Source organism: Podarcis liolepis, assembly GCF_965112155.1.
Source record: "Podarcis liolepis genome assembly, chromosome: 11".
Taxonomy (NCBI): domain Eukaryota; kingdom Metazoa; phylum Chordata; class Lepidosauria; order Squamata; family Lacertidae; genus Podarcis; species Podarcis liolepis.
The window spans coordinates 19175161-19188718 of record NC_139565.1 but is presented as its reverse complement, the minus strand read 5'-3'; the positions used below and the strand labels follow the sequence as shown (position 1 = coordinate 19188718).

At 43.7% G+C, this 13558-nt stretch overlaps 1 protein-coding gene across 5 annotated transcripts in view; it reads left to right on the top strand.

Moving 5' to 3' along the window:
* The window catches only part of SNCAIP (synuclein alpha interacting protein), a 125552-nt gene that overhangs the window by 27507 nt on the left and 84487 nt on the right, over window positions 1-13558 (top strand). For all 5 annotated transcript variants that reach the window (XM_083464457.1, XM_083464456.1, XM_083464453.1 and 2 more), the window contains exon 2: window positions 8064-8149. The gene's annotated coding sequence lies outside the window, so the exon portion shown is untranslated. The remainder of the gene's footprint in view (window positions 1-8063; window positions 8150-13558) is intronic.

Sequence of the window (13558 nt, the reverse complement as noted above, 5' to 3'; positions counted from 1 at the left end):
AAAGGGGGGCAGACGGGGGAAGTGGAGAGAGGGCTCCAGGACTCTTCACTGGACATCAGTGAGGAGAGCCCAGGTCCTCCGCTACCCACACCTTCCCTGTGCAGAAGACTCCCGCGCAGTGAGAGGAGGAGGAGACTGGGTGTCAAACAACTTTTATGTTGGAAGAGGTTAAAGAAACGCCCACTGACGGATTCTGCCAGTGACTGAGGCAGCCACCATGAGAAGGGGCTGTGCAGTCAGAAAGTTTTAACAAGGCAAATTAACCGAGAAAGGCACCAGTTTACGCACGAGTAACTCATACCCATTACACCCCCCAATAGGGCTTTTGGGGTTTTTTGTTTCCCATTGACTAAAGCACTGGAAACCATGTTTGCCATTGCAATGCATTGCTTTGAAGTCATTTCTGCACCAGGTAAAGTAAATTTTAACACGCACATCCAATTGACCCCCCCACCTGTTCTGTATTTTGCCTGACCTGTCCCTTATTTTGCCTGACTAAAGGTGGCAACCCTACATGTAGAGAGAACAGAGTTGTCTGCAGGCCTAAGCATGCAGATTTCTCTTGAATTGGGAACCACTATTAGATGACGTTCCCAGCATGTTCATTTGGAGGTCCATATTTAATGCACCAATGACATATTTGGACGAGAGGACAGGAAGAACTTGGAGGCAGGTCCAACTGCGCAGTTATGCTGCCTTATGATCCTATGAGACCCCTTCACATGGTTGATGCCTGAAGCAGGAACATATGTTTGTTTGCTCTATTGGTGCGCAAGTCTTCTGTGGTTCCGTGATATGACCTATAAAATGTTTTACACACAAGAGATAGGAAGTGCTGCACATTTTAAACATTAAGCAGATAAAATTTGAGAGACATTGTAACAGTTGGAACACACATTATTACTTTTTTCATAATTAGGGATAATATGAAGCAAAGAGTGTCTTCATATTAAACGCAGGATATTCTTGTTGGCAAGCGGTCTAAGACCAATTAAGCTAAATAAATTAAAGTGACTACCATCTGGCATTAGTCTCAAAGTGTTTTACAATAAGAAAGTAACTACACAATGCTCTGAGAGATTACAAAAGCACTGAAATTCTAATGGGCGATGATTTCATTTGAGCTGGGGAATATAACACAGAAGATCTACGCACCAAATTTCAGGAAACAGAAGCCAGGGATCCAAAAAACAGTGAAACTAGTTCTGTGGACCCAAGAGAGCTTTAGATTTGTGGGGGTTTTTCCCCCACCTCAAGCATCAGCATCCTGTGCCACATGGCAAACTACTTTTGAAACGGAGGTAGCGATAGGTGGACTTCCTTCGGCTTAATTCAGAGTTGGGTCAGCAATTACAACCACCTTTGGAAAATCCTCTGCACACATGCCTGCCAACACTTCTAAATTGACTTGTGATGCTGGATGCATTGCATCATATATTGCCTTAACATTTCATCCACATTTCGTCTGAGCACTTGGCAGTCATTGCTACTCAGATAGAGCTATGCAGATCCCTCCAAAGGGGGATTTTTAAAAGCTACAGATCACTGTGGTAAAGCCTAAAAAGATGCTCTAAGGCAGGAAGTAGCTACTCAGTCTCTATAGTGAAACATAGTGCGAGTTTATGGGTGCACTCAGATGCAGGAAATATTGCATTAAGCTTTCCTGATTATATTGCTAGCTCTTCTGCTCCATTTTCTAAAGTTCCTTTCACACTGCAGTACCTGTTGCGTTCTGGAATTGTCGCTTTTTGACTGCTACACCAGCATATCACCAGCATATCGCACCAAATTTCGTTCACACAAACATTGTTTGACAATGTAACTCCCTCCCTCTTTCCACACTTCTGTGCTTCTGTTCCCCCCGATTCCTGCATGAAAACAGGAGAAAAGAACTGTATGTCAGTATATGACCACAAACTTTGCCACTTTACCCTCGCAATTTTATGGGTTAAAAAAAAAAGGTAAAGGACCCCTGACAGTAAAGTCCAGTCACGAATGACTCAGGGGTTGCAGAGCTCATCTTGCTTTACTGACCAAGGGAGCCGGCGTTTATCCGCAGACAGTTTCTCCAGGTCATGTGGCCAGCATGACTAAGCCGCTTCTGCCAAAACCAGAGCAGTGCACGGAAATGCCGTTTACCTTCCTGCCGGAGTGGTACCTATTTATCTACTTGCACTTTGACGTGCTTTCGAACTGCTAGGTTGGCAGGAGCTGGAACCAAGCAACGGGAGCTCACCCCGTCGCAGGGATTCAAACCGCCGACCTTCCAATCAGCAGGCCCTTGGCTCAGTGGTTGCAAGTGGTTGAAAGCTAAGTGCAAAATGCGCTTGGTGCCTGCCTAATTTCGAACAGTGCAATGCAGCCTAGCACTCATTTCCAAATTATTTGCAAACAGGTTTTTTTCCTGGAAGCAAACAACATAGAAATGAATAGTAAACTTGTACTATATTGCAGCAGAGTTCCAGAAGTGGCTTTTATGTTGTGTGAAAGCTTAAATTATGGTTTCCATACGTCAGAAATTCCCTAGACATAGCCAGGATTCGCGTCCGTATTTTCACTACTTGAAATATGGCAACCCTAGCTTATATATAATGCAACCTCAGGCATACTAGCACGGGTCAGCAAACTTTTTCAGCAGGGGGCCGGTCCGCTGTCTCTCAGACCTTGTGGGGGGGCGGACTATATTTTGGGAAAAAAACACTGAACAAATTCCTATTCCTCACAAACAACCCAGAGATGCATTTTAAATAAAAGCACACATTCTACTCATGTAAAAACAGCAGGCAGGCTCCACAAATAACCCAGAGATGCATTTTAAATCAAAGGACACATTCTATTCATGTAAAAACATGCTGATTCCTGGACAGTCTGAGGGCTGGATATAGAAGGCAGTTGGGCCGGATCCATAGCTGTCAAGTGTCCCTTATTTGAAGGGACAGTCCCTTATTCCAGTGCCATGTCCCGCTGCTGCCCCTTATTGATGGATGTCCCTTAAATGTCCCTTAAATGATGTTCCTTAAATTTCAAAGGAAGCAGCTCCTCTCCCTCTCTCCCTCCCTCCCTGGAGGGAGGGAGGCTCCAGCTGTGTTGCTTGCCTGTGTTGCTCACCCAATAAGAAGTCTAAGAACGACTGGGGGGTGGAGCTTACATGCCTTGTGCTGATCAAATCGGCTGCGTTCACTGGGGACTCGCCTTTGCTCAGCGCTTCCCAGCGGAGAGGTGACGGTGGTTTTCCTTGAGGCTTGAGGCTTCGTTTGCTGCTGGCTGGTCTTTCTGCCTTTGACTCAGAGGGGCTCAGAAGTTGAAAATACCTGTGCTGAGTGCTCGGATCGGAATTGGATGGATACGTCATCGACGGCCCACTCACCCTTGCTGGCGAAAAGCTCTGGCTGGAGCAGGGGCACAGGGTGGGGGGAAAGGAAAGGAGATCTCGTGGGAGGGGGAGGCTGTGTGTGTGTGGCTAGTTAATGCAAACTGAGGGGGGTTTTGAATGCTGGACACCATTTTGTTGCACGTGCTGCTGCAAACTTTGCAGTGCAAAGCCAGGCTGGGGAGCCATCTTAAGTTGAGGCTGCATAGGCCTTGTGGTACATGTGATTCAGATTCTGTTCAGTTGAACCTCTGGTTACAAAGTTGGTTGGACAGTGTTCTCGAAGCTACCAGCATGAGTTTGACCAGACTGCAGGAGGACAGGAAGACTGGAGTGCCTGGAACAAGTGAGGCTGCAGGTCCCTTGTTTTGGCTGCTGGTCCCTTATTTTGGCTGCTGGTCCCTTATTTTCAAATGTGTAAGTTGACAGCTATGGCCGGATCCGGCCCCCAGGCCTTAGTTTGCCTAGCCATGTACTAGAGTGTTCCAGAATATATGGGAACTTTATGGTTGTTTTATTTTCAATTCGTAACTAGCTTTGTTTTGAATTAGATATGAGGTTGTTTGACAGTAACTGGTCTCCTCTGAATTGTGAAGTGAATCATCAATTATATCTTTCGATAAAGTAAGATATGCAGAGACATATATGGTCATAAAAGTTCATAAGTAATAGCTCCTTTGAGATTTCTGACAAGTGGTTTCAGTGCTGAGGTCAGAGTAGACACACACACACACACACACACACACACACACAACTGTTTTTGAGGATTTGGCCTTGGAGCCCAAGTAATTTTTGTTGAGAAGCAATTCATAAATGCCACATTTCCATGAACTAAATGTTTCCAAACTGGCTTACTGTTGAAGATGGAGATTTTCAAATTATCGTGAATAATTCACTGGGAATGTGGTAGAGTTCTTTAAAATAACGACCAAAAACCTGCAGTCTTTTCTATCATAAATGATGTAAATATAATATTATAGATGCATACTTCTTTCTGCCCCTGTTTTTAATATTTGTGCAGTACAACGATAATGTTACAAAACACTGACATGTAATTTGTAGATTTCTCTAATCTTAGTAGAGAACATTATTACAGGGAGCTCCCCACCCCCCACCCCCAGGAACTGGAGTTTCTTATTCAGCATATTTAATCCCTACAAACCACATATCCCCTTATGGGAAGAAACACTGGTCCCTTCCCCCACATTTCACTTACATGGCAGATAGTGACAAATTCTAGAAGTATTAGCTTAGCTTGTTTTTAGCAAAAGCATCATGGTTAACCAACAAATTTATCATAGCATAAGCGTCTAACAGAATAGACCTTAGTTCTTCGCAATATCTTTTTGTCAAAATAAATTATTCCAGCAGGATCACTCTCATGTTTTGGTAGGTGAGGAAATAGCTGCAAGGGACAGAGGTTAGATATGTGTCATCTTGTCATTGAGCCATGCTTTCATCAGGCAGGCTGTAAAAAAGAGGTCATACATAATCGGGACTTAACTATCTATTACTATCCTGCTGTGACAGCTCTCTGGAATTATTTTGACAGTTGATTTAAGAGGCTCCATAGGGTTATCTTATTACCTTGTTTACATTAACAGGGTACTTCACATTTAAGGGGCCTTATAAGCTGATCTTGTTGTCATCTATTACTATAGTGTTGAGGAATACACACACGTGGTAGCTGTATAATCTGGCCCACAGCCTGCTTTAAAACTGGGGCGGGGAACCATTTTTCACCTGATGATCTTTTTTAGGGCCATATGGCAGTGGTGGGTGTGGCCAATGTATGCATGCAGACACACTCCACACACATAAGTAGATTCAGCCCACACATGTGGTCACTACACATAGGGACCATGCCTGCACACCATAGCTGTCAACCGTCCCTTATTTGGCAGGAAAGTCCCTTATCCCAGCGCTGTGTCCCGCTGCTGTCCCTTATTGATGATGTCCCTTAAATTTCCTGGGTTTCAAAGGAAGCAGCTCCTCTCCCTCCCTCCCTGCCGGCCAGGGAGGAGGGAGGCTCCAACTGTGTTGCTTGGCTGCGTTGCTCACCCAATAAGGAGTCTAAGAATGACTGGGGGGTGGAGCTTGCATGCCTTGTGCTGATCAAATCAGCCGCGTTGCCTGGGGACTCGCCTTTGCTCAGCGCTTCCCAGCGGAGAGGTGACGGTGGTTTCCTTTGCTGCATCCCCTTTGCCAGGTTGCTGCGCTGTGGGAACCACCGCTTGAGGCTTCATTTGGCTGCTGGCTGGGCTTTCTGCTTTTGGCTCGGAGGGGCTCAGAAGTTGAACATACCTGTGCTTGGAAAATCCCTTATTTTGGCTGATGATCCCTTATCTTTGAGGCTGCTGGTCCCTTATTTTCAAATCTGTAAGTTGACAGCTATGCTGCACACTCAACACAAATAGAGCACACACAGAGAGACACATACAACATACACACTCACTGAATTTGCAGGTACGCAGACCTCTCTTTTTCTCCTGCATATGTACGCATGGACGCGTATGCACGCACACACAGAGTTGTATATCCATGCATGCACCATACTCTCCGTCATTTCTCCCATGAAAATAAGGACGTCCTGTTAAACAACAAAAACCATTTTATTATTTATTCCCTGCGCATCTGACTGCCACTCCTGGCGGCTTCCAACACATATAAAAAACATAACAGGCAGTCAGTCGGTCAAGTTTATTGCTTATAGCCAAAGGCTGCTGGAATGTATACAATGCTATTCAATAAAATATATACTAGTTTGATACAAAAACCTAAAACATTTACATTGTCAAAACATGACCTAATCTGCACAAAGCTATAAAAACGCTTTAATATACAAATTGACAATAAAATTTATAAGCTAAAATCACCGTGGGGCCACTAATATATTAAAAATAATATTAAATAATACAATAGACAATTATGTAGAAAGTTTAGTGAGAAAGATACAGCTTGGTGTTGATGGGGTCAAAGAATTCATCTCCTTTACAGTTGATAGCTATTTCGGCTATATCATGTTTTCTACTGTATTTGCATGTATATTCCTCCAATAAAGTCCTGTGAGGAACTGAGTTCCTATTGGGAAAGACTTGACCAACTACTCGAAAGTATAGACTCTTTGTCGCCCAACCCTCGGTTTGTCTTGGGGGGTGACTTCAGTGCCCGGATTGGCCTTGTCTCCCCACAAAATACAATATTATCTGGACTAAACTTGGAGGACGAACCCAAAATCTGCCAGAGGGCACCACCTCTAACCGCACTGGGAAATACATCTGTGAACTTATATAAAAATAATAATAAAACATTAAACATTTAAAAACCACCCTATACAGGGCTGCCTTCAGATGTCTTCTAACGGTTGCATATCTCCTTGGCTCAGGGGTTGCATAACTCCATAACATCCAACGTTTCTCCGATGAAAATAGGGACGTCCTAAGGAAAAGCAGGGCATTCCGGGATCAAATAGAAACCAGGACGGCTTCTGTAAATCTGGAACTGTCCCTGGAAAATAGGGACTCTCTTGCCCAAGGCAGGCTGAGGGTTCTTACAAAATCATCCCCAATCCAGTGCTGGGGTGCAGGGAAATGCTGCCTTTGTGTTTTCACAGAACTATCTATGAAGCATAAAAGGCAGCTAGCTCAGGAACCACCACCCCCCACAGAAAGAAAAGGGGGGGTGCTGCCTAACAGTGCAAACAGTACCCATGTATGCCAGATTGGGGTGGCAGAAGTCCCACCACAGAGCTCTCCCAGCTAAATTGGCCACCTACTACAGTTGTATCAATGCTGAAAAGCACAAGCAGAGTGCTTTATCATCCAATTTCAGTGCAGAGCACCCCAGTGCTGAAATTGGAAAATAAAACTGGGGGTTTTGGGGGTTCCCTCCTATGTTTGGCCAGACTGAATCAAGGCTGTGGGCTAGCCCCCTGTGCTTTAAAATAATGAAGGGAACCGCAGGTAATTTCAGTGAGAACCAGTATGATATAATTCTTTCTGAGTTCCAGCTTGTAATCATGACATCCATATGTCTTTGGTACAGTCTCACATGTAATTATTTTACGGCCAATTCACAGAATTGTTGGACTGTACAAGTATATGTGTGTGTTTGGTGCAGTGTTCACTATATATTGCATATTTCTGCATTACAAATTGTTTGGGGTGTTTTAGTATTAAAAACAGATGACAGCACATATTTCAAGCATTCAGGCACATATGTTCAGAAGAGTAGAGTTACATCCAAAAGGGTGCATGTTCCAGGTCTCTGTATGCACCAATCCCCCCCCCCCCACGGGTATTTCTTCCTTTAGCATCTTCTCTGACACACCCTTCTCTCCCTGTCCCTGCCAAATTGGTATTTTCAACTCACCAAATGTAAAACCATCACAGGGAGTTACTAAAGAGGAACAGCTGGTAAAATCTGAATGTTTATTGCTCGCACGCACACAAATCACATCGCTGGATTATGGCCACATAGTATATATGCGTGTGAATACTAACTCTCACTCCAAGCTTCCTTTAACACTTCGAGCTGCTCTTCCAAAGTAACAGCAGCAAGAATAATGGAAAAATATGTGCACTCAGCCAAATGTGTGCATGCATAATAAGTCAGCGTCCTTCAGCATGTGTGTAACCATTCATTTTGTTCCTCTCAGCATGGCTTGTAAATGTCTCTGAATTCTTCCTTGCAGATCTACTGTTGTGGTGCTGCCTGTGTTAGACGAACGAATGTAGAACGCGACTTAGTGGAGGCTTGCAAAGACGTTGGAAGAATTAGGTAAACCAAATGGCAAGATCCACCTATCTTTCTTTCTTTCTTTCTTTCTTTCTTTCTTTCTTTCTTTCTTTCTTTCTTTCTTTCTCCCCCCAGTTACATCTGCACACACATGGGCTTTCAGGATAAGACTCATTGGGAACCCTTCATTCCTCCTCCACAGCTTGCCCTTGGCTATGTGTACTGCAGCAGCTGGTCATTACTTTCAACAGGAAGCCTGCACGTGCCTCCCATATACACATCCAGCTGTCCCTCTCCTCCCCAGGGACCTTGCCTGCAAGTTTCTTAGGATTGCCTAGCCAAGGGCTAGCTGGGAGGAAGGAGGCAGGAAACGAAAGATTGGGCTCCAATGAGCCCTGTCCTGATCCTTCTGCTGCACGTGCAGCTGTGGTTACTGGGAGGAGGGGAGCACCTTGGTGTCCTCAGTTTTTGTGGTTTAATTTGAGAACATTCATGTCACTTCCCTGGAAACGTATAAACAAGAGGGTGAAATTTGGGGTAGGTTTCAAACATTTTGGCATTTTGCAATATGCTGTTCTTACAGTTCTTGTTTGTTGTGCGATGGGAAATTGGTTTATCTTCTGTCACTGTCTAGAGGGGTCTCCGAACCAAATGGATGGGTGAAATCAATAATAAGATAAACCACGGTCAGCAATCGAAGGCCCATGGGCCATAAGCGGCCCACGGGAGTAATTTAACTGGCCCACGAGCTGCCCCCAAGCCGAGCTGCCCGCTCGGTGAGTCCCCGCAAACTGTGCTAAACTGGTGCAGCATGGGGACTCGCTTCCGTGGCGCCGAAAATTGCATCTGTGTATGTGCAGACAATGGAAATTGCATCTGCGCAGACACAGACAATGGAAATCATGGGCGCAATCCAGCCCACAGAGGGACCTCCGCTGTAGTGAACCGGCCCGGGCAAGGTAAAGCTTGCCGACCCCTGAAATAAACATTTAAGTTTTAGTCTTTGCAGTCCCTAAAGTAAGTTATTTTAGCAGCACGACCCAATGGCTGCTGTACCAGCTGTTGCAGCCGCGTGTGTTAACCACCATCGTATTCTAGCATTGCCATCCTTTCTGTGAGCTAGCTGTTCGGAGCTGTATGGAAGCAGGCTTCTGCATGTATAGTCTTAGCTAGACCATACATACATACATACATACATACATACATACATACAGTTGCTGGGCACCCAGTCCCTCATCCCACTTCAACAGCTGGTACTGTGTTTGCCCATCCCACTTGCATATTCAGTGTTAGTTAGAAACAATTCCCATTGAAAGCAATGGGCTTTACTTCCAGGTAAGTGGTGTTAGGATTGCAGGCTTAGTAACTGAAGAAAATGATGCAGGGAGCTGACAAATAGACACCTTCTATTTCTGTTAATCACTGATTGGGACTTCTATAGGCATAGCTGGATCAAAGTTCTCATTTTCACCAAACGGACCCTTTGTTTTGTTAATGCACTCTCTGCTCGCTATCTTTTATTTCCTCCCTTCCCTTTGTAGATAATGTGGACATGTCAATAGGGTTTAAGTTCCACCTGTTGCCACAGTTCATCGCTTGGTCAGTATGGGGCATAGAGTTGTCACGGTGTTCCTGCCCACGTTCTGTGGGCGGAGCTCGCACTTGGTATAAACTAGATGCCCTCGCATTTCATATGGATGAAGAATCCAGGATGAAAAATTCCTGGATTCATGTTCTGCAGTTGCCATGATATAGGGGGACAAAGGGATGTCTCCCTCGTCTTGATATGATTGCTTTTAGCGCTACTGCATTGCTGTCCTAATACTGCCCTATCTAAGTACCATATCATGGGTTCCCTAGTGGTCTCCCATCTCAGCACCTCAGCAGACCCGCCAAGTGTCCCTATTTTCCAGGGACAGCCCCAGATTTACAGAAGCCATTGTGACACCCCCCTCTGCTGGCTCACTGGTCTCCAGAGTACAAAAAGGCCTGGTGAGCTCCTATGGTTGGATCATTTCATGTTTGTTGCAGAAAGAAGATAGACATGTAAGTAGGATTTCTCTCAGCATCTGCATTCTGTGATGATAGTGAATTCCTCTTGAGCTTAGATGCTTGAATGCCAAAACCTGTTTAGGGACATGGATCGGGAGATTACTAACTGTGGGCCCCATTTTTCTCTTTATTTTCTAGGCTTTCTAAGCAACAGAGACACCCCATGCTTTGCAGCACCATTGCCCCAACACAGATGCCTTCGCATCTGATCCCATCCATTCGCCAAAGCAATTTTAAGCCTGCAGTTGTACACATAATCATATCTATATAATTCCCATTTAAATTCAGAAGAATTATGCGCGAGTTGCTCTGTATAATATTGCGGTTTTGGCATTTGGTAGCAGGCATAGAAAAGGTTCTTAACCGTTTGAAGCTTGCCTAGTTTTGCAGTTCTTACCTTTTCCTTCTGAAGTTCAGCCTCATATATGTTTACTCAAAAGTAAGTTATACTATGTTCAGTAGGGTTTAATCCCTAGGTTCCCGTGTTTAATCCTAACCCCATGTTTAGGATTGCAGCCTTAAATGCCCTGATTAAAGAAATGTTTATTGTACATTTTCCCCCAGCCTCACACATTTCTAGGGAACAATTTGTCATACGATTTTTTCCTTCTGATTTCAGTATAGATTTGTTATTTTAACTGAGGTTTAATGTTGTAATTAAATTACCAGTGTTTAAAACAAATGTATTCAGAAATGTCTTTGGACAGGTTTGTTTAAGGAAACATTTTCTTGGTCTGAAAAGTACGATGAAGTATTAGTTGTCAAGTTAAATATGAAGTATTAAGTATTAATCAACTCAGAATATATGTAACCTCATTCCCATTACAACATGCATGCTATACTTCATGACTGATTGATCCTGGGCTTCTTTCTTATCCAGTTTATTTCCATTTTTTAAAATCTTAGTGGCTCTGTTATCTTCTTAATTGGTTTAGAGTTGGATTTTAAATGATTTCAGGTTTCTGTGATAACTTTGATAGCTTTTTTCATAATATTTAAAGCAGAAAACTGTGTCGCACAGATGTTTACGATTAGCCTTTTGTATTGGAGGTGAAATGCTTTATCTAAGTTAAAATAAATAATATTTATTGAGATTTCAAAGACAAAAAATTACATAAAAGACAATGAAAAAATATAGAAAAGAAAAAGGGAAAAAGCATACAAAATACAAAGTATAGGAAAATATATATATATATATAGAAAAAACACTTAGAAACAAATTTATCCTTCCGTATCTTACATTTCATTTCCTTACTTTCCTGACCTCCTCTCACCTCCCTTTTTTGTATTCTGGTTCAATTGGTTAATTCAGCAATTCCTTTCCCTCTTTGTTTTTGTCTTAGTCCTTTAACTTAATTTATTATAACTTTAAATTCTCACCTATTAACCAGCCATTTTTTCATACACCTTTATGACATTGCTGCTAGAACCACTTAATTTCATTCTGACATCATTCTAACATTCATTAATTTTACAGTATTTCTGTAAATAGTCTTTACATTTCTTCCAATCTTCTTCCACCGACTCTTCTCCCTGGTCTCGGATTCTGCCAGTCATTTCCGCCAATTCCATGTAGTCCATCACCTTCATCTGCCATTCTTCCAGAGTGGGTAGATCTTGTGTCTTCCAATACTTTGCAATAAGTATTCTTGCTGCTGTTGTAGCATACATAAAGAAAGTCCTGTCCTTCTTTGGCACCGTTTGGCCGACCATGCCCAGGAGAAAGGCCTCTGGTTTCTTCAGAAAGGTATATTGAAATACCCTTTTCATTTCATTATAAATCATCTCCCAGAAAGCCTTAATCCTTGGGCACGTCCACCAAAGGTGAAAGAATGTACCTTCAGTATCTAAGCTAAAATAAGGACATAGGAAGAGCCTCCTGGGTCTGGTCAATGGCCCTTCTAGTCTAGGGTTGACATGTTTCAAAAGGTGAAAATCTGGAAAGTGGTTGGGTTTGTTTGTTCCTTGGCCTAAATTGTTGAGCAAAATCTAGACTTCTGACACGGTTTGCTATACGTCTGGATTTTTCCAGACATTCCAGCGATTTCCGCCCGGACACTGCTTCCAACTGCTGTGTTCCAGCTATATCTGGGAAATTCTGGATGTTTGGCAACCCTATAGCCCAGCATCCTGTTTTCACAGAGCTAACAAGATGTCTGTGGGACTTGAGCTCTGAGTGCCCTGTCTTCCTAAGGTTTCCAGCTACTGGTACAGTGGTACCTCAGGTTAAGTACTTAATTCGTTCCAGAGGTCCGTTCTTAACCTGAAACTGTTCTTAACCTGAAGCACCACTTTAGCTAATGGGGCCTCCCACTTCTGCTGCGCCGCCAGAGCACAATTTCTGTTCTCATCCCGAAGCAAAGTTCTTAACCTGAAGCACTATTTCTGGGTTAGCAGAGTCTGTAACCTGAAGCGTATGTAACCTGAAGCGTCTGTAACCCGAGGTACCGCTGTATTCAGAAACATTACTGCCTCCAAATCATATGGATCTTGCATCTTGCAAGAACTTAGCCAGATTTATTTATTTATTTATTAGTTTAGTAGTAAGGTGTTAAACTGGAGACGTGGGTGGCTCTGTGGGTTAAACCACAGAGCCTAGGACTTGTCGATTAGAGGGTCGGCGGTTCGAATCCTTGCGACGGGGTGAGCTCCCGTTGCTCGGTCCCTGCTCCTGCTCACCTAGCAGTTTGAAAGCACATCAAAGTGCAAGTAGATAAATAGCTACTGCTCCGGCGGGAAGGTAAACGGCATTTTTGTGTGCTGCTCTGGTTTGCCAGAAGTAGCTTAGTCATGCTGGCCACATGACCCGGAAGCTGTACGCCGGCTCCCTCGGCCAATAAAGCGAGATGAGCACTGCAAAGTGCTGCAACCCCAGAGTCGTCCGCGACTGGACCTAACTGTCAGGGGTCCCTTTTCCTTAAGGTGTTAAACTAGGACCTTAGAGACTGAGTTCAAATCCCCAGTAAGTCATGAAGCTCACTGGATGACCTTGGACCATTCGTTGTCCCTCAATCTAACCTACACACGGTGGTTGTGAGGATGAAATAGGGAGGTGGAGAACCGCATATGCAGCCTCGAGCTCATTTTAGGAAAGCAGGGGTATAAGTGTATTAATACAGTTAAATTGTGCTTGGGAGATTTAGAAAGCAATGGAAGAAATAGGAAACTTCTTTCTCCTAAGATCTCCAGGCCAACAACATTTTAAAGGTGCACCAATTAAACTTGCAGCTAATGATGTGCTTGTGTGTCCCTTCTTGAAACAACTTTAGCAGAGATCAGGTTTTTGTTCCCTTCCAAGACTAGAGGCTCTTGGGAAATTGCACTAAAAGGCAGCAATTGTGGGTCCAACATGTTTCAAAATCTGTGTGGAATCCTATGAATTCATAAAAACTTCACTGG